At 35.5% G+C, this 22938-nt stretch overlaps 1 pseudogene; it reads left to right on the forward strand.

Annotated features, from left to right (window-relative positions):
- LOC110572655 overlaps positions 1 to 22616 on the forward strand; it is an 87265-nt pseudogene extending 64649 nt beyond the window's left edge.
- The last annotated feature ends 322 nt before the right edge of the window (positions 22617 to 22938 follow it).

Below are 22938 nucleotides of genomic sequence, written 5' to 3' on the forward strand. Positions count from 1 at the left end.
CCCCACCACTCCAGCAACCCTCAGTTTGTTTCCTGAGATTAAGAATTCCTCATATCAGTGAGATCATATGATACATGTCTTTCTCTGATTGACTTATTTTGCTTAGCATAATACCCTCTAGTTCCATCCACGTTGTTGCAAATGGCAAGAGTTCGGTTTTTTTGATGGCTGCATAATATTCCATTGTATATATAAACACTTTCTGTAACTGAAGTCTATTCTTAATTATGAATAATTTAGGAAGTCCCCTATGCTTCTAATAAACTTTGTAAAATTCCAGACTCTCTTGCTCAAGTTATCTCTCTGTATATTTCCGTAATTTTCCATTCTTTTCCTGTTTGAATGTTCTATGAAGTATTTCACTCTTATGGGAGATGTTTTATACCACTCTGGCTCTTGTTGGGAGAGGTCTTTTTTTGTTGTTGTTAAATCTGACATAAAAAGTTCCTCTTCCCAACCTTTGTGGAAATCTTTTCAGCCAAAGATATTCTCTGCTTAACACTATTAAATAATTCTCTGTACTATCCAGATAGAGAAAACCAGGGAGGTATTGGTTAATCATTTCACTCATTCAACTGTATACTCATGCATTTAGTTCTGATTGATAAATTCTTAGAATTCTTTCGGTGTTCTCAGCATCTGGGCTACCATTTGTCCATTACATTGATGACCTAAAGGTCTAAATAACTGCAAAACTTGTAATGTTGTTATTAGGATGGTAGCCTTATACTTGTTCTCCAAACTAAACCTCTCCATGTGTAATTATCACCATATTTACATGAAATTATTTTTAAAACATGCAGTTGGTTCAATAATGACTTCTTCCAGTTATAACTTGTCCTCATGAAAGAGTGTGGATCACTTTTTAAACCCTAAATGCAAGTCTCATTAATATCCATACATTGTCTAAAAAGCCTGCTAAATAAACTATGTAATATACCCAGACCGAGATTTGCACCCATTCAGTTCCTAGTAGCAGTTCCCTTCTCTCTTACAATTTCTTTAAAATTCAGCACATTATCTTAAAGTTCAAATAGATCACTGAAGAGATGCCTTCTGTCACCCTGAGTGTTTCTTAACTGGCAACTGCAAAACAAGTCATACACACCATCTCTAAGCATAACAATATTTAGGCACGCTATATGGCCATATAAACCTCCCTTCAGGCTGGACGCTCTGTTAGTTGGTTGCTTTACTTTTTTTTTCCATGAAATATGTTTTGAGAACCAGCAACAATATGTATTTCTCCCTTCCATACATTCTAGTACAGGAAGTCTTATATTTCTGAATATTCATGAACAAACATGGATTATGCTTTTGTCTTGCGACACAAAAAAGGACTCTTGAAAACATATCTCATAAACTCCTTATTAACACTGTTCATTCTTGGGGCGCCTGGGTGGCTCAGATGGTTAAACGTCTGCCTTCAGCTCAGGTCATGGTCCCAGGGTCCTAGGATCGAGCCCCACATTGGGCTCCTGGCTCAGCGAGGAGCCTGCTTCTCCCACTCCCTCTGCCTCTCTCCCTGCTCATGCTTTCTCTCTCTCTCTCTGTATCTCTGTGTCTCAAATGAATAAATAAAATCTTTAAAAAAAAAAAAACACTGTTCATTCTTGTTTTAGAAATAAATTATTTTTCTTCTTCCCTTTTAATATTACTTGAGTTGTATGGTAGGTTTTTTCCCCTGGGTACAATATCATTTAGTGTCCCCAGGTGCCAAATTTTGAGCCAGAGAGCTTCATATTTCAGCATCTGTCTGGAAAATAAAGTGGGGAAATACGCAATAGATCAAGTGGAAATACCTTTGCCCTCATTTTTTTTAATGATTTCTATCCTTCTCATTTAGATGCATAGGTTCTTGCTTCACTTCAGCCAGTGATATGATGGTGTAGAGCTTCCTGGTTGTCCATACAGAGGCCCCTACACTGAAGAAACAAACCCAGGACAATAATCAATCTGGCTGAATTACTGGAAACTGCACAACCAAATGTCAGATTAGTGCAAGTGTTTATAAGCATAGGAAGCAAGTAAGTTTTTCTGCATTATGCAGCTTTCATTTTGCCTTTTCAAATGTCTCATTTCTCAGCACTCTTTTCGAGGCAAAGAATATTTAGGAGCATTTTTGAAGTAACTGGATGTTCTAAAGAATAAGAATTGTATTAAATGTTGTCCCAAACAGATTTTTGAGAAAAGGAAAACAGCAAGTTTTCAGTGTTGAGAGATGTTTACCTAGCAGAAAGACTATTCGACAAGTCATGTAGTCAATCAGCCTAATTGTGAATCACGGAGTATGTGCACTGCAACTTCAAGTATCTGGCAGAGTGTTTTCCTTTTTAAAATTCATGACATCATACTCCGGTGCTTTGAGTTTGGCTCAACTTGAGAAATCTCTCTCTTTGGATGAATTAATTGGAATATTGGCTCTCTGGGAAAAATAATCCCTCCAAATCTCTTTATGAGGAAATTAGTATCTTGGATATAATTTTCAATTCCCTAAAGGGAACAACATCTCCTGATAAAGAAAATAAATTGCTTCCCCAAATTTGTTAAAACTAGTTCAATATTCTGCTTTAATTGTTATGTCAAATGCTACAGTGAGAAGAATTTTCATTGTCTGGATCATTTATGAACCAATCCACACAATAGAATGAGTGTTGAGATAGTAAGTGGGGAAGCTTATGTTTTTTAAATATACATTCCATTTATGTGGAAGAAGATTTGGCTTTGGAAAATAGAAAAAAATAATAAAAGAACCTTCCAGGATTATTAAAATCGAAGATGTATTGTAGAGTAATGTACTATTGGGAAACTTCCCACATGATACTTACTGGTTCACGATCAACAATTTTAATGTTATATCACATATCATAAATCTCTTTCTTCTGCTGATTTGATTTACATATGTCTCTATTCACAAGGTGGAAGTTAGCAATATCACTTCCATAAGTACAGCTCAACTTACATCCTCTAGCTTTTCACCAGCCTTGACTCAAATTTGCCCCAGTGTGTGTGTGTGTGTGTGTGTGTGTGTGTGTGTGTGCAGGGGCAGGCAGATGTTTGCAGTTTGTGTTCATTATATATTAAAGCTGTAATAAACCACACCATTCTTTATTACAAAGAAAAATGGACCTTCTTCTGTCTTTCAGAGGAAATGTAGTTTCCCAAATAAAAAGTACATACTTCGCTTCAAAATGTTAAATAGAAATGTACTTAAAGAATTCTAGCTGATTAAATTTAGAGTGCTAAACAAAGTCTAATCTAAGAATATTCTTTGGCTTTATGCCCACAGCATTTTTATTTGATTGTAAATTGGACTTATTTTCATTCACTTGAGAATTTTGCTGCTCAGTGTTTTCTTCCCTGAAGGGACTCAACAGGTTCTGATTACCATGTAGGCACCAATGTTAACTCCCTACCTTCTGAGGACAGTTGTGTCATTTCTAGTCAATGATGCATCACCACCCCACCCTTTCTACCTAGAACATTTTCCATGAATAATTGTTATCTGAAAGGTTAACATTCCTTTTTTTATAAATCAATCTTTTCAAGATATAATCTACACACAGAAAAAATGTACCCATATTATGTGAAATTTTCCATGAATTTTGACAAATACAACCATAATCAAAATATAAAACATTTCTATCATCCCCGTAAGTCTTCTTGTACCACTTTACAGTCCACACTCTCCAGATGCCTCATCCCAAACAATGGCTGATCTACTCCCTGTCAATAAGGATCCATCCGTACAGCATGTGCTCTGCTGTGTATGACTTCTCTTATTTAGCAAAATGTCTGTGAGATTTATTCATGTTGCTGAGTGTCTCAGTAGTCCATTGCTTTTTCTTGCTAGATAACATTACATTGTTTGGATATGTCATAATTTCTTTACCTATTCATCTGTTGGTGAACATTTGGGTTGTTTCTAGTTTGGGACTACCAGGAATATGATAGTCTTTGTGTGGATATATTTTTCAAATTTTCATTTTTCTTGCATAAATACATATTTTGTTAAATTTGTCTCTAAGTGTTTTGTTATATCATAAATGGTGTTGTTTTTCCAATTGTTCATTATTAGTACACAGAGATCCAACTGATTTTCTGTACAGTTTTGTATCCTGTGATCTTTGTAAATTCACTTATTCTAGCAGGTTTTTGGTTAATTTCTTAGGACTTCCTACATAAAGAATTATATAATCTGTAAAGAGTGACAGTTTATTTCTTCCTTTCCTATCTATATGCCTTTTATGTCTTTTTGTTCTATCACTGCATGAGCTAGGACACCCATTACAATGTTTGTCAGGAATTGTAAGAGTGAACATCTTTGTCTTATTCACAATGTTAGGGGAAAAGCATTCAGTGTTTGATTATTAGATATAATGCCAGCTGTAGGTTTTCATAAATGTCATTTATTTGATTGAGGAAGTTCCCTTTTATTTCCTAGTTTGCTGGATGTTTAAGTTCATCGAAGGCTTCTCCGACATCTCTTAAGACGATCCTACAGATTTTTTCATGTTTTTAAAAACATTTTTAATATGGTTGCGTACATTGGTTATCATTGTACATGTAAATCATATGAAAACCTTGCTGGCAAAAATCACTTAATCATGATGTTTTTTCCTTATTATACAGTATTTGATTCATCTTGGTAATATTCTGGTTAAGAATTTTTGCATCTATGTGAATGCTGGGATTATAGCAACATTGTTACAACCATGAGGTAAAGCACAAGAGATTTTTCAGAGATATTAATTCTGATATCATAAAGTTTCTAAACCCAGAACAACGATTGTCTACCTCTGCACTGTTTTGTGAAGATAAATAATTAAGTAAACCCCTGTTTATATAAGCCAGAACAGTTGAGATTCCTGTTACTTAAAGTTAAAAGCCTCCTTGATTCAAATGCCATATGGAAAATGCTGTATGTTGGAACTACTCAAGAACATAGGGGAATCTCACTTCTCCACTGTGTTCTGGCTTTGTTTTTGTTTTAATGGCAAATAATAATCATAGTAATTATAATACTGCTACATTGTCTTGCTTAATTTCAACTTTACCTCATAAAATGGGCACTACCATTCTTGTTTTACAGAAAGTGAAACTGAAACTCAGAGAAGGAAAATAATTTACACAAGGTCATCCAGTTTTTAAAACCTAACACTAGATTTTGAACTGATTTTTAATCTAACAAGAAAGTTCATGCTTTTAACCATGGCCTCTCCAAGAGTAAGAGGTCTTCCGTGAATTTTTTGCTAAACTGCTTGGAATTCGCGCTTAGTCATCTCCATGGTCCACTTTGGACTTAGTACCTTGGAAAGGTGTAAAATTTTGACCGATGAAGATCTACTATTGAACAGTAAGGGTGTAAGGGCACAGCCTGGCAATTCCAAGGAGGAGTATGCAATAATAGTCAAGGAAGTAAAGTCAATATCTTGTTGATTTTATATCCCACGTGGAAATATATAGAAAAGGGAGGCATTTGAAAACTGAAAAATAAAAACTGTTATGGTATCTTGAGTCTTCTGGAGGGGCATTACTAACAATAATTTTACAGCTATTTTCAAGTTTCTGAGAATTTTCTTGCTCAGAAACAATACAAATATAATGTCTATTGGCTTTTTGCTATACAATGTTTTCAACAAACCTTTAAAGGACACTAAATTGTGCTATTAAATTCCAAGAAAAAGAAATAGTTCTCGAAAATAAGTAGTTTTTCAGGGCAGAATTTTGTGAAGCTGAAATGTTCAGGCTTAGTGTGACCACATAAATACCAATACTGGAAAGAAGAATGAATCTGAGAAAGGTTTCCAGGACCAAACCAAGTTTGACTGAAACATTAGAAATATGACAAAAAGGGACACAGGCAGACTTGGAAAGAATGTTTAATGGGAATAAATAAAACCTCACTTAGACCTAATTTTTTTTAAGCCCAAAGCACTTATTGGCATTTTTGAGGATGCTCTCATGTAGCAAACCTGTTTAAACCGATAAAACAGAGCCTAGGGTTTTGTACACAATCAGAAAAATAGGCAATTGCTTCCTCCAGTTAATTGGTGGAGACTGCTTCCATACTGATTAGGTCTCCCACACAGTGAGAAGCGAAGGAAACCAAAGGAGTCTTGGTGACCAGATAGTAGAGAATGAAAAAGAAGTCAAGCAGGAAATTGAGAGGGGTTGTTCTGTAACATATAGAACTGCAGTTCAGTAACATTTTATTTTGTGTCATGCCAGGATTCCACTCTTTAAAATAAAAACAAAATAGCTTTAGCTGTTAGCTTATTTTGTGTAACACTGTTCATTTTAGAAAGTACCTTCGAGACATTATCCCATTTGAACTCCATAACCGCCAATGAGGTAAAGAGTGGAATTACCAGTGGACAGATGAGGAAACTAAAGTCAATGAAGAAAATAAAAATTATTGAAATCCCTTGTTTTTATGCTAGGACAATAACCACAAAAACAAGACTATCATTTATTGACCACCTGCTAGATGACAGAAATTATGGTAAACACTTTAAATATAATAGCTCATTTGATCCTAATCAGAATCCTAATCAAGATTTTGTAAGATTGTAAGATTTTGTATTATTGGTGCCACATGAGGACTATTGAAGATGAGACAGTTTAATAACTTGTCCAAAGTCACATAGCTCATGACTTACAGACTCAGAATTCAAGTCAATGTTTGAATGCATACCCTATGCATTAAAAAGAAAAAAAAATGGGCATATCATATTATATTTGCCAAATTAATAACTTCCTTACCCCACTATATTAAAATTGTGTATCTATGTATTTCGTAAATACTTATTTACATACATCATACATATATGCCCATATAAGCCCTACCATGCATGTATACATCTCAATTTTTTAGAATTTTTATTTAATGTCTATATGAAAAGAAATGGATGAATTGAGTTTTTCATTTTTATCATCCAAGGCCACTTGTCATTTGTTACATAAACTTATGCAAATAAGCTTATATTTGCAAAGATATGCTTAAATTGCACAAGCTCTGAATTTCACACCAGGGAACCAGGCTAAACAAGTTCCATCATGTTCTAAAAAGTCTGATAAGTAATAAATAATTTGTTGAAGAAAATAAAGTCCAAAAAGAAGTATAACTTGATTTTGACCACTGCTGCATGACTTACAGTACCAATGTAGCTTTTAAATTTATTTCAACATCTATAGAATGTCCATGTTGCACTAAACATTGAGCTACAAAGATAAATAAGACTTAACCTTCATCCTTAAGACCTAACGTTCAAGTATATGAGAGTATATAGGTAAGCGGATGATTCCAAGTCAATGGGATAAATACAGTGATAGAGCTATCAGGGTGTTTTGGAACCTTGGAGAAAAGTGACAAAACAGAATCAAGAAAGTCTTGTAGGGATGACACTTGAAGCAAAAATTTAAAGGACAAGTAAAAATGAACCAGCAAAGAAGAGAGAACGTAGCATTGTAGAAAGGGGCAAAACTTGGAAACTTTTTACATCCTTCTCATAACACCAAGCTTGTACATGCATGAAGAGAGAGAACAAACCACTACCCCTTACAAAGACAATTTAGTTTAGAGAACAAGTTTTACTTTAAATGGGCTTGTTCTTTGTTTTATATCCAACTTAAGTTGAACCTACTCTCTTTCTATGCTATTATTATTCAATCCCCAGTATGAAGATTATCACTCAATATTTTTCATTAATTATATTGAAGACAGAAAGTTATTTGTAGGCAGAAGGAAAAAAAAACAAAGAAAAAATACTAGACGTTATAAAATAGAAATATTAGACATTCTTTTCCATCCCTGAGGCTTTCCTGCAAGCATTTTGATAACAAAAACCTGACTTCAGGGTGTCATCGTGGATGAGCTAAATTTGAATACCTCAATTTTAGCTGAAATTTTAACCCCAAATAATCACATGCAAATAAAGAGTTGCTTATCTCTGCTTAGTAAATTGGCAGAAACATGTATTAAACACTAAAAAGGGAAGTCCTTTGAATTATTTAGTCCCCAACTGAGAGTACCTCAGATCTAAAATGCATCATTTTTATACAGTAACAGTATCTGTGCTCTTGACTGTCTTTTTAAAATCTCTTGATAATTCCTTTTATTTGAAATAAACACTCTACTTTTCAAAATCACTAGGTACCTAATACAATAAAAAGAAATTGAAGTAATTTTTGCTAAATCCAAACAATGACTCTCTTCATCCATCTTTTATCACTTCCGCCTGCTAAACTAGGAAAGCTATACCATGGCAGACCTTGGAATTAAGACTTGGTTTTGAGGAAGGAGATATATCCTAGTCATTGTGACCCTGTATTCCTAATTTGGGGGGACAGTCCTGAATGCAAATATGCTTCCCTACTGTACCTATGAGTAAAGTAATACATGCTGATTCATGTCTTAATTTGGGATTTTCAAACTTCAGATTCCCATAATGAGAAAAAGTGCAGATTCTAGAGCAGACTCCCATAATGAGAAAAAGTGCAGATTCTAGAGGAAGACTACGTGGGTCTTGATCTCAGCTCCACCACTTACTATGTGATCTTGGGCAAATTATTATCCTCCCTGTGACTATCCTCCCTGTTACCTTAGCTAAAAATTGGGATGTTAAGAGTATCTATATGATGAGGTTCTTATGAAGTATAAATGAGTAAATGTAAGTGATCAAAACTTGTGGCAGATACACAGTAAGCATGATGTGAACATTTTATATTATCATCGTTATTATACATGGAAAATGAAAGCCAAGAAAAAACGATACAACAACTGCAGTAACAACGCCAGAAGTAGCTATTTGCAGCATTGACTAGAGTAAACAAGTGAGGCTCACCTTCAAAATAAGATTTGAGGTGAGGGTGCGTCAAATAATTCCATCATTCAAGAGGACAGAGAGTTATTTATAAGCAAAAAAAAAAAATCTAGTAAAGGAAAGAATTCCAGATTTGTCCCTTTGATGGAAAGTTTGTGCTCCTTTTAAAATATTAATGTCCTTAGTGTGATAAAAAAGACTTAAAATTTTTTAAAGTAGAAATGGAAGAGTATAGAATTACTTAAAACAAACAGTGCTGACTTATTTTTATTATACATGGGTCTCCATATTTTCTGCAGGAAAAAAGGATTAACTATGTAATAAAAATTATGAATATTCTGACAAAAAAAATGAACTGAGGCCCAACTTTGCAGATCAGGATCTATCACCTAAGACTAGGCAGTATGAAAAAGGCGGGAAAAGGAAAAAAAAAAAAAACAACAACAGAATAGAACACTATCCTTTACTGCCTAAGAATGAGTGCACTTCCTTCTTAAAAGTAGTTTGTGGGAGGTTCCTTAGAAACTAATCTATAAAGTTGATTATTTTATGATTTTCATTTAAAAAAGGAAAGAAAATAAGATTTAGTCAGACTGCCATAACATCTACTATTATGTACTGCAAATATAAATTATCTTCATTACTTCATGGTTTATATTTTAGCCATTCAATAACTATAGAATCTTTATTATATGCCAGGCCTTGGATTGAACTTTAGGAAACAAAATTGAGAATAAAACAGTCTGTGTTCTCAATAATTTTATGATCAAATGGGAGAGATACATCTGTAAATTGATAATATTGGTATTGGCTCATTACTTTTGTATCACTACATTATAATTTTATCTCAACTGTAATAAACTTTGGTATTTTTCAAGATTTGTTCTTGTGGCATTTATCCTTAATAATTTATTTTTCAGGTTTATTGAGGTATAGTTGACATATTAAATGGTAAAATATTTGACGTGTACTCCGTGATGATTTGAGATTTGTATACACTGTCAAAGGATTCCTCCCATCCTCCCATCTAGTTAACACATCCGTTACCACATATACATATATATGTATATATATACAAGAACATGTATGATACATATGTATATATACGAGAACATTTAAATTCTATTCTTTTAGCAAATTTCAATTATATAGTAAGGTGTTATCAACTATAGTCACCATGTTATACATAAGATCCTCAGACCTTATTCATTTTATAGCTGAAAGTTTGTATCCTTTTACCAACCTCACCCTATTTCCCCCACCCCCTGGCAACCACTTTTCTAACTCTTCTGCGCTATTTCTATGAGTTTTTGGGGTTTTTTTGTTTTTTTTTTTTTTTTAGTTTCCACATGTAAGTGATGCCATGCAGACTATTTGTCTTTCTTGGTCTGGCTTGTTTCACTTAACATAATGCCCTCAAGTTTCATCTATGGTGTTGCAAATGGCAGGATGTCCTTCTTTCTCATAGCTAAATAATAATTCTTTATAAAATATATGTATATATAACTTCTTGTTGTCTTATCCTTATTTAGTCCATTTACCTTCCTCTTTCCCACTGCCCAAGAGGAAGTTATAGATGCCAAGGTCAATAAGCCAATAGCAGTGGAAAATACATATTGGGAGAGTGCTTTATCATTAAAAATGTGCTGCCACATACATTAATTCTTTGATCCTCCCCGAGGTAGGTACTACTACTACCATCCTTATTTTACTGTTGAGAGAAGAGAGATCAAGAGGTTAAGTGACTTGCTCAAGGGCAGATAGCTGTAACAACTAAAACCAAGTTATTTGATTCAGGATAAGGATTTAATTACAATAACCAAGATATATGTAGATTCTATAAACACAATATAGGATTGTACATCTATTAACAACTTAATTCCTCTGAAAAAATCCTATGAGGTTTGTGCCACTATTATGTCCATGCTTTCATACGAAGGATAAAATGAATCGTTTATGGCCACACAGCCATTACTTACTAGAAGCAGTTTAAATGTGGACAGTGCTCTTTACTGCCTGTTACATTTCTCTTCTGACTCCAACTGTCTCTCATTGGTATTTATCATCAAAAATCACACATAATTTTTATTTTTTTTAAGATTTATTTATTTATTTATTTATTTGAGACAGAGAGAGCGCCAGGGGGGAGGGGGGGAGAAAGAATCTCAAGCAGACTCTATGCTGAGCCAGAGCCCCATGAGAGGCTTGATCTGATGACCTTGAGGTCATGACCCCAGCCAAAACCAAGAGTCAGATGCTCAACTGACTGAGCCATCCAGGTGCCCCAAAATCACATGTGATTTTTTAAAAGATAAACAAAAACAAACCATGAGAGACTCTGGACTCCGGGAAACAAACTGAGGGTTGCAGAAGGGATGGGGGTGGGGGGGGCGGGGTAACTGAGTGATGGGCATTAAGGAGGGCACATGTTGGGTTGAGCACTGGGTGTTATACGCAACTAATGAATCATTGAACACTACATCAAAAATGAATGATGTACTATATGTTGGTTAATTGAACATAATAATAAAAAAGCCCCCCCCCCCAAAAAAACCACACAACAAAGACAAAGTGACTACTAATTTTTCATGCTTTGCTGTCAAACCAACAATGAATCCCCTGTCTTACTAAGTGTATCAAATGTAGTCTACTGGGCAATTCAGACACATGCTAAGCAAAAGAAAATAACTTCAGTAAATACGTTCTTATCAATTTGTCTTCCTCCTTAATTCTTTCCTTTAATCCTACCATTTTCTTGACTTAGCATCTTAATCACTCCCTTCCAAGCCCTATGTATCCTTAACCACCCAGCTAAACTTCAACCATCCTCAGTTATACTACCCATTCTTACGCTCTTTAAATTTTGTTTAAACCATGTATATGTTCCACATAATCTGTCATCTGGCTTTATGCTCTAGCACTGTTCTCATATTGTGTTAAGTGAATAAATCCTTGAGTTTATATACCTCCTAGGGTAGGGCAGGTCTACTTCATTAATGAAATAACAACATATTCACAGATGTTTACATTTCAATAGAAAGGATCTTCAGTATCAAAACAACACTTACAGGAAATAGGCTTCCCTGACTTAAAAATAAAAACAGTTCAATTGTCCTCAAATTTAAAAGATCTTATAAAGTCAAAGTCAAGAACAAAAGCCATCAGAGTCAATTCTCTTGATGTACCTTGACCTAAAACTAAGGATGGATGAGGGAAAATTTAACAACACAATCTGATTACTTGGCACATTTTAAATAAAAAACCTGAGATCAAATATTGGGACTGATTTTGTTGATTAAGCCACCCAAAGGCAAAGTAATTGGATCATTTAAATCTCAGCTGTGTGGTATGCTGTATATATGACTCAAACACCATTTCCAAAGAAATATTTTTCCATTTTATGCTAACTCATCTTTGAACGTCAGTAAAAAGGGGGAAATATGAAACGTTACAGGGTTGAGGGTGGAAGAGAGAGTGCTTTGATCTGTATTTTCTATTTATGGATCATCCTCTGTATAGGTTTGGTCTTCATTCTGAAAATTCCTAACTTTTAACAATAAAATGCCTCCAGAAATGCAGACCTGTTAAAAGGCATTAAACCATATAAACATTTTTAAATATAAATATGTTATTAATAATTTTACAATTTCACCCAAGCTACTCATTCCTATTTGTTTTCCTGATGTGTTTTTTTCTCCTTAATTACCTGTCTCAGAGATACTTCCTTTTGTGTCTGTCTTTCCTTGTGTTCCCCTGAGGCCTCATAATTAGAGCTTGCTGCACCTCTGCACCAAACAGGAAACCAAGAAAAGCTTGCTTGGTTTCAGGTTTTTGTAAAAATCTGAAACCTGGAACTGGGTTTATCAAAAGTTTTCTTGAGGTAGACAAACCTTTCAGCAAGTTTTGTATAAATCTGGGATGAACTCAAAGTCAGCCTGAGCCAATTAGTTTTTTGGCAGGGAAAATTGTAACATATGACAGTTGTGTCTGGGCTAGATGGCTTTATATAAAAATGGGTGACTTTGGATGGATCTGGCTTTGAATGTGTTGGCTCTTTCCACCTGCAGGGACAAAATGTGATACAGAACTTGCAGAATTCTGTCCTCTCAGGTTCCATGCAGGCACATTTGTCTGCTGCCATCTTATTTCCCAGGCAGAATGTTTCTTTATTCAACACTGAACATTTCCTCCCATTTGTTTTAATACTGGAATTTATTTTCCTTTAAAAACAGTGAGGATCAACTAGTAACTAACACAGGGACTGGTCACAAAAGGGAATAAGTCTCAAACTACAAGTGTCATGTGGGCAGGGATTTCTGTTCTATTTACACCTCCTAAAACAGTGCCTAGTATGTAGTAGGTGATCAATAAATATTTGTAGAATGAATAAATAAAAACTCAATGCCTTTAAAGAAACAACACAGCAGTAGAGTGAAAGGGAAAAGAAATTCCCCAGTATCTCCCCAAATTCCTTAGCCTACCTGTTATTAAAAGTACTTTTACTTCTTCCTCAAATGTTCAGTTTACCAGATAATTACAGGATTACCCAAAGAAGTCTATGCCTTAGCCATGTATGTTTTTGCTTAAATATATAATAGTGGTATTGGCAGGCACATAAGAGCAGAAGTAGTCCTTGGGGTAATTACATGGTTCTCTCTATGGAAAATAACTGCCAACACTTGTAATGTTTTTCTTTGGTCTCTTTCACAAAACTGAAAGAGACTAAAGAAACTCTTATGTTATACATGAGGAATGTAAGTTTAAAGAAAGGACATGATTACCCAAAATCTTACTCAAAGTTTTTGATTATGGGAAAGACCAGTATGTGGCTAGGTCACGTGGCTTTAAGTATTATTTTCACTCTATCATGGTGAAATTTTTCTTTCCCTCACTTTCTTTTCTTCACACAAAATGCATCACAAAATATTGGAGTTTATTTTAATTTTCCATTAGAGTGGATATGAAAAGAACTACACCACAAATGTATGAACTCATCAAAAACAAAAACAAAAGCACTTCCCTTCACAAAATTATTATTCCTCTTCCTTCCTGCAAATGTGTGCCTTCCCTCCAGAACTTTCAGTTATCCTATATTCATCTGAGCACCATTAAAAAGACCACATATTTATATGGTCTATCATTACCCTCAGTCTTAGTTTTGCCCAGAGTTAGAAGAAACAAGAACTCTAAGATTCATTATATCTTTCCAGGGCTCACATACATGCACCTTGAAATACCCAGAGCTTAAACAATAACTCCTGAAATTTATCTAAGTAAAGATCCCAGGTCTGTTCTGTGAAGACAGTGAGTCATCATATTTGGTTCCTTTTCCTATCATCTCTGTTCTTACACAGTGTCCCTGCTCCATATTTAACTCATTTTGTTTTATAAGTCTTTGACCCAAGTGTCAAGCATGTCAACTTGGTGCAATTTGAATGTCACTCTAGTGACCAGATAGCTAAGGCTACTCAATAATTAATGGTACACTTCTATTTTGGCACACAGCGTAGGCCTCAGAAATAGAACATGAGAAAAAAATAAAGCTGATCACTGGAAAATCAAATAAAAACAGAGGAGTCAATGATTTAGAACCATGAAATTAACCCAAAGAATTCTCCATAGCACCCAATACTTCCACTTTTATATTTTGAAGAGTCAGACATTACAAGACCGCACCCACTACCCCAGGGTCCCTACATATATATTCACCTAATTATTCACCATAATTTTATAAAGCAAGTACTTAGACAATGTATTTGCTCAGTCCCTGTAGCTATATGTGTATTCATGAAAGTGTTAATAATCATTAAATATGTACTTGCACCATATTACAGTATCCTGGGTACCAGGGGGTACAACTGAGAACAAGATAGACTCAGGTCCTACAATGTAGGACTTAGATTCTATTTTTTTAATCTTATTATCTTTCTCCTCTCCTTCTGGAACTCCAATTTCCTATATGTCAAACCACTTAGTATTGATTACATATCTCTAAGGCTCTGTTCATTTTACTTCAATCCTTTTTCTATTCTTCACATTGATAATTTCTACTAATCCATCTTCAAATATATGTACTCTTTTTCTTTGTTATCTTCAAAATGTAGTTATTATATATTGCAGTTGTATATTTAAGCTCTAGAATATCCTTTTTATTTAGTTTTTATTCCTTTGCTGAGATTCTCCATCATTTTATTCATTACACATATATCTTCCTTTATGTCATTAAAAATATTTATACTGGCTGCTTTAAAGTGCTTTTCTGCTAATCGTATCATCCAGGTTATTGAAAGATCAATTTATACTACCTGTTTTTTCTTTCACATTTATTTTCTTCATATACTATATATTATTGATAATAAGTTGTAGAAACTAGATATTGCAATGTTACTGTGATGAGTGATAATTTTTTCTTCTAGAACCAGATAACTTGCCTAGATTCCAACTCCAAATTCTGTCCCCTGGGGGAGACTATAATCAGATTTCTGCATACTTCTTTTAACTTCCAGATGCTGTGTTTTTTTCATTTGTTTGTTTGTTGTTTGTTGTTGTGTTGTTGGGCCCCGCAGATTTTTTCCCCAAGAATGCCAGACAATTTAGCCAGTTTAGCACTAAGTATTTTGGTGGATTTTCAATGCAGTTTTGGGGCCTAAGTCACTTTGTATCTCTTCCTTCCAGGATTTCTCCCTAACTTTAAGGCTATTTTTCTAGCCTCAGACTCTGTTCACTGATTCTTCAAGGCAGTAAGACATTAGCTCTTTGCCTTCAGAAGCTTCTGTATAGGCTTGAGCATGCACACAAGCAAAGAGCTTCAAAATAGCAAATCTCATCTGTTACATTTCATCTTTCAAAGGGGAGGAGAGGGGAGGGGAAAGGAGGGGAGGGGAAGGGAGGGGAAGTGAGGGGAAAGGAGGGGAGGGGAAGGGAGGGGAGGGTCAGGGAAGTTGGGGTAGGCAGGGGAAAGCAAGGCAAGGGAAGAAAAAGAAAAGAAAACAAAAGAAAAGGAAAAGCTCTCTTCTATTAAGATTCCATTAATTGTCAGAGGTAAAGATGTATTGGAATCAGATAAACCTTGACCTTCGAGATAGCATGCTGAGTCTCTTCATTCTGTCCATAACAGGACACAATAAACCTAGGGCTGACCAAGCCTTTAAAAAAAATTTCAGTCATACCCTCAGGCTAATCAGTAGATTCTCCATTATGGTCAGGTCTATCTATGCTAAAATGCTAATGTCAGTGTTAATCCAAGTCACAGTCACTTGGAGTTGGGAAAAACACACATGCAAACTCAACAACATGGCTTGAACATGGTGATTTTCTCCTAATGGACTGAGAATATTTGTTGCTCATGAGTAACTGAGCATAACTCCTTGCTATAATACACAAGGACAACCGAGTTTTCTTACTGGAAAGGGGTTATTTATCAGTAACTTTCTCAACATGATATATGGAGGAATAAAACACTAGACATTAGGGCCATCAGTGTAAGGTTTTTGTTTTGGATATGCTGTTAAGAAAACAATCAGTTTTATCATCAGGAAAGCCTTTATTCTATTTCTGTGGAGAAAAATAACCTCCCACCTGCTGTTAAACATACTTAATTGAAGAGATCCGACTGTACTGCTTACACTTGCGGCATATCACTTGAACTTTTGACTAAGTATCATTCTTCTAACATTATCACAGAATCCTAGCTCATCATGAAACAGAGGTGCTAATCAAGAGGAATTACTTAGTAATTATATTTTTATTTAGAATTCTAAACATGAGCACTGCTATTTTTGGAAGCACCCCAATCATAATTTCTCCATATGTATTTATCTAAAAAGATTCAATTAACCCTTTGTTATCTGAGCAAACCTAGATTTGTTGCCCCTCTTGTAGCACTGTTTGATGCGTAAACATGTTTTAGAACAGTGTTCAAAGCTATAATTATTAATTATAATTGACACACACACACACACACACACTCACACTCACACACATCCAATTGGTTCTTTCTCTGGAAAACCCTGAAACCCTGAGATAGATAGATGATAGATAGATAGATAGATAGATAGATAGATAGATAGATAGATAGATAGGTAGATAGGTAGATAGGTAGGTAGATAGATACGATTGGCCCATCTGATTACAGAGGCTAACAAGTCCCAAGATATGCATCTGGCAAGGTGGAGACCCAGAAGAGCTGGTGGTATAGTCCTGTCCAAGTCCAGAGGCCGGAGAACATGGTGTAGATCTGGTCCAGAGGCCAGTAGGCTTAAGATCCAGGAAGAGCCAGTGTTTTAAGTCCAAAAACGGGAAAAAGAATTATGTCCCAGCCTGAAAATAGTCAAGCAGGAGGAATTCCCTACTACTCAAAGGAGGGTCAGCCTTTTTGTTCTATCCAGGCCTTCAACTGATTGGGTGGGAACCATCCACATTAGGATGAGCAATCTGCTTTACTCAGTCCACTGATTCAAATTTTAATCTCATCTGGAAACACCTTCACAGACATACTCAGAAAAATATTTGATCAAATGTCTGGGCACCTTGTGGCCCAGTCAAGTTAAAATTAACCATCACATTAAGTGAAAGTGAAATGGCTAACTTATTTCAGCCATTTCTGTCCATTATATATTGTCTTGAAGAAAAAAAAAAAACATGAGATTCAGTTCTAACTGATAACCAGATAAGGAAATTATTTTAATAATTCATGTAATATGTATTTTCTCAAGTGTAATAATTAAGCTTCAGTTTATGCCTGATGCATACAATTTATGCTTCTTTGTTTCCAAGATAATATCATGCTGCCCTTTTTTGGCACATATTTTTCCTATCTGCCAATGTGCCAAGATGAAAATAATCTTCAAAAAGCTGTACAGAAACATACTTTGGGGACATACAAGTGACATTAATAAACACTATTATGAAAATGCTATAATAGTTTTTTTTAACAGAGGTGTTTTCAACAAAAGTTTTAATTTTTAAACATGTAATTTTTATTGTTATACCTCAACTGAGAAGCAACAATCATGGTCAAATTGGTTAGGTAAAAAACAATTCCAACTACCAATCAGAACAGCTGGGGTTTAGTTCTGGTTTAGATATTTCACTAGCTATATAAGCATGGTTATGGCATAAAATTTCTCTGATCCTCAGTTTCTAGAACAATAAAATAAGGAGATTAAATGATAAAAATGGAAAGTCTGCAAATTTCTTGATAGCTCCTTGAGTTATAATTTTCTCTCAATTCAGTTCAACAGACATGTATTCTTGCCTATGAACCAAAGGTGAAACCCTGCGCTAGGCACATTTGGGGATACAAAGATTAATAACACATAATTCTGTTACCTCAAGGAGTTCACCACCTAGAGGGAAAGAAAAAAATGAATTCACAGCTTCTTTACTGTTTGAAGGACCATAGTAAATATTTTAACCAAGTTTCAAAGCCAAAACCATAAAATGACAGAGATGAGAATAATCATTCTCAACCAAGGTAACAGAAGACATGGTATTTTATGTGAGCAGAAATTCAATATATTATGCAACCCACTATACTAAACTTTACTTTTGTTTCAGTACTTAGAATGAAACAAAATGTTGTATTGTGTAACTTAAACACTATATGGAACGGATCTTGGTGGAACTGCAGTATGTCGTAGAGGTAACGCTACCTAACACCAAAATGCATTTCCTTCTCTTCCTGGTCACACAACCAGTCCACATTCCTCAGCTTTTTCCTTCAATTAGAATGGCTGGGTAACTGAGTTCCAATGGAATACAGGTAAAGGGAAATACACCCTTTCAAGGCCCACACCCCAAACACCTTGTCTACAGTACTACTCATTCTTTTCTCTCTTTTGTTAGCCAGATTCAAGAAATCCACTGGTGACCCTGAGGTAATGAAGAAGTGAGAAGATACTCAAAGAAAAAGCCAATCTCCTGAATGATTGTGTGGGCAAGAACCCTTTTCATGGCAACACACACTGGACTGTAACATGGGCATAAAATAAACCTTAAATCACTGCAATTTTTGGAGTGTAAAAGTACTTAGCCTACTTGGGCTCATAGAGAAATTGGTACCTTGACATGTAATAATTTCATAGCAAAACAGATTATGTGGTGTAGGTTTAGCAATGGGGTGGTAGTAGGAATAAAATTCATTTCAGAGGCAAGACACCCAGCAGCCTATATTATACAATAGCAATATGGTAACAGGGAATTAGACTAGGAAAACTGACAGAATTCAAGGAAAATACAGAGAAACCCACAATCATAGTTAGAGATTTTAACATCCTGCTTTCAGTAATTTAAAAAAACAAATGGATAAAAATCAAAATAATATAAAATATCTAAATACTTTCAACCAACCAGACATAATTGAGATTTATAAAATATTACACCCAAAACACTGAAGAATATACTACTGACCCTTGAACAACAGGTTTGCACTGTGTGGGTCTACTTATATGTGGAATTTTTTTAATAGATACAGTATAGTACTATGTCCTTATGATTGTCTTAATAGAACTTTCTTTTCTCTAGCTTACTTTATTGTAAGAATGTGGTATATAATACATATACAAAATATGTGTTAATCATCATTTATGTTATTGGTAAGGCTTCCAGTCATCAGTAGGCTATTAGGAGTTAAGTTTTTGGGGAGTCAAAAATTATACCTAGATTTTCAAAGGTGAAGGGTTGGGGCTGTCAGCACCCCTAACCCTGTGTTGTTCAAAGGCCAACTGTATATTATTTTCAAGCAAATGAAGATGTTCACCAAGACCATATTTGGGGCCATAGACCAAATCTCAAAAAACTTCCAAAGAATTAAAATCATCTAGAATAGGGCGCCTGGGTGGCTCAGTTGTTAAGCATCTGCCTTCGGCTCAAGTCATGATCCCAGGGTCCTGGGATTGAGTCCCACATTGGGCTCCTTGCTCAGCGGGGAGCCTGCTTCTCCCTCTCCCCCTCCCCCTGCTTGCATTCCCTCTCTCACTGTGTCTCTCTCTGTCAAATAAATAAATAAAATCTTAAAAAAATAAAATAAAATAAAATCATCTAGAATATATTCTCTAATCACATTAATTAAGTAAAAAGAAAAACCCAAAATATCTAGAAAATCCCCAAATATTTAGAAGTCAAGCAATGCCCTTCTAAATACTCATAGGTCAAAGAAGAAATGACAAAGGAAATTAGAAAATATTTCAACTTGAATCATAATGAAGACACAATGTGTCAAAGTTTTGGGACTGCAGCTAAAGCCCTTACAGGAAAATGTTTGCTTCTTTTTTTCTATTTTAATTCCGGTGTAGTGAATGTGCAGTGTTATATTAGTTTCTGCTGTACAATACAGTGATTCAACGATTCTATACATTACTCAGTTCTCATCATTTAAGTGTACTTTTAATCCTCTTCACCTATTTCACTTAATTTTTGCCTTTAAATGCTTATATTAGAAAAGAGAAAAGTTTAAGATTAATTATCAAAATGTCCAACTCAAGAAGAAAAAAAAAAGGCAACCTTGACAAAAACAAAATATAAAGAAGGAAATCATAAAGATAATGACAGAATCATACTAGTTGGTTCTCAAGAAAAAAAGATTAATAAAACTGATAAAACCCAAGAAACACTGATAAAGAGAAAAAAAGAAAAAACATGAATTATCAATATGAGGAATGAATTACAGATTATAAACACAGACCCTACAGACATTAAATGGAAAATAAGGGGATAATATGCCTTTATGACAGTCTATAGAAGAAGTTAGATAAAATGGAAACATTTCCTTTAAAAATTCAATTTACCAAAACTGACACAAAAACAAATAAAAAACCTGAACAGCCATTATACTGTTTTAAGAAAAGACTTTGTAATTAAAAATTTTCCACAAAAGAATCTCCATGTTCAGATGAATTTACTTGGGAGTACTGTCAAATATTTCAAGAACTACTAACCTTAGACTAAACTTTTCAGGCAATACAGGAGGGAACACTCCTCAACTCATTTTATGAGACCAGTATAACCCTGATACCAAAACCTAACAAAAATTTTAAAAGAACAAAATTACAGGCCACTATCCCTCATAAGCATAAACATAGAAATTGTCACCAAAATATTAGGAAATCGGATCCAGCATTATAGAAAAATAATAAACATTATTGTCAAATGTATTAGTCAAAGTTCTCTAGAAAAACAGAACCAATATTATAATTGTGTGTGTGTGTGTGTGTGTGGCATTAAAAGAAACTCTTCTTAAAAATACGTTGTTTTCAGCTTTTTCACAACGGGATTGCCGCCAGAACGCAGGTGTCATGAAAACCACCGCTCAACCTAAACTAAAATGGGAAACGAAAAGACACATCAACATCGCTGTCATTGGACACATAGATTCGGGCAAGTCTACCACTACTGGCCATCTGATCTACAAATGTGGTGGGATCAACAAAAGAACTATTGAAAAATTTGAGAAAGAGGCTGCTGAGATGGGAAAGGGTTCCTTCAAGTATGCCTGGGTCTTGGATAAACTGAAAGCTGAACGCGAACGTGGTATCACCACTGATATCTCCCTGTGGAAATTCGATACCAGCAAGTATTATGTGACCATCATTGATGCCCCAGGACACAGAGACTTTATCAAAAACATGATTACAGGCACGTCTCAGGCTGACTGTGCTGTCCTGATTGTTGCTGCTGGTGTCGTTGAATTTGAAGCCAGTATCTCCAAGAATGGGCAGACCCATGATCATGCCCTTCTGGCTTACACACTGGGTGTAAAACAACTAATTGTTGGTGTTAACAAGATGGATTCCACTGAGCCACCCTACAGCCAGAAGAGATATGAGGAAATCGTTAAGGGAGTCACCACCTACATTAAGAAAATTGGCTACAACCCTGACAGAGTAGCATTTGTGCCAATTTCTGGTTGGAATGGTGACAACATGCTGGAGCCAAGTGCTGACATGCCTTGGTTGAAGGGATGGAAAGTCACCTGTAAAGATGGGAATGCCAGTGGAACCACACTGCTTGAAGCTCTGGATTGCATTCTGCCACCAATTCGTCCAACTGACGAGCCCTTGCGTCTGCCTCTCCAGGACGTCTACAAAATTGGTGGTATTGGTACTGCCCCTGTGGGCGAGTCGAGACTGGTGTTCTTAAACCTGGCATGGGGTCACCTTTGCTCCAGTCAATGTTACAACTGAAGTAAAGTCTGTTGAAATGCACCATGAAGCTTTGAGTGAGGCTCTTCCTGGGGACAATGTGGGCTTCAATGTCAAGAACATATCTGTCAAAGATGTTCATCATGGCAATGTAGCTGGTGACAGCAAAAATGACCCACCAATGGAAGCAGCTGGCTTCATGGCTCAGCTGATTATCCTGAACCATCCAGGCCAAATCAGTGCTGGATTGTCACACAGCTCACATTGCTTGCAAGTTTGCTGAGCTGAAGGAGAAGATAGATCGTCGTTCTGGAAAAACGACGATCTATCTTCAGTTCTACCTACTGAAGAAGGTAGAAAAAGCTCAGCAGGAATATTGTATTCCTGGAAGATGGTCCCAAGTTCATGAAATCTGGTGATGCTGCCATTGTTGATATGGTTCCTGGCAAGCCTATGTGTGTGGAGAGCTTCTCTGACTATCCTCCTCTGGGCCATTTTGCTGTTTGTGACATGAGACAGATGGCTGCTCTGGGTGTCATCAAACCAGTGGACAAAAAAAGCAGCTGGAGCTGGCAAGGTCACCGAGTCTGCCCAGAAAGCTCAGAAGGCTAAATGAATATTATCCCCAATACCTGCCACCCCAGTCTTATTCAGTGGTCGAAAAATGGTCTCAAAACTGTTTATGTCAATTGACCATTTAAGTTTAATAGTAGAAGACTGGTTAATGACAACAAGGCATCGTGAAACCTTCAGGAGGAAAGGAGAATGTTTTGTGGACCATTTGTTTTTGTGTGTGTGTGTGTGTATGTGGCATTAAGTTATTAGTTTTTAAAATCAGTAATTTTTAATGGAAACAACTTGACCAAAAATCTGTCACAGAATGTTGAGACCCATTAAAACAAAAGTTTAATGAGAAACCTGTGTCTTCTTTTGGTCAACACTGTAACCTTGTATAGTACTATACAGGTAAAAGT

The sequence above is a fragment of the Neomonachus schauinslandi genome, chromosome 13 (genome assembly GCF_002201575.2).
Source record: "Neomonachus schauinslandi chromosome 13, ASM220157v2, whole genome shotgun sequence".
Lineage (NCBI taxonomy): Eukaryota > Metazoa > Chordata > Mammalia > Carnivora > Phocidae > Neomonachus > Neomonachus schauinslandi.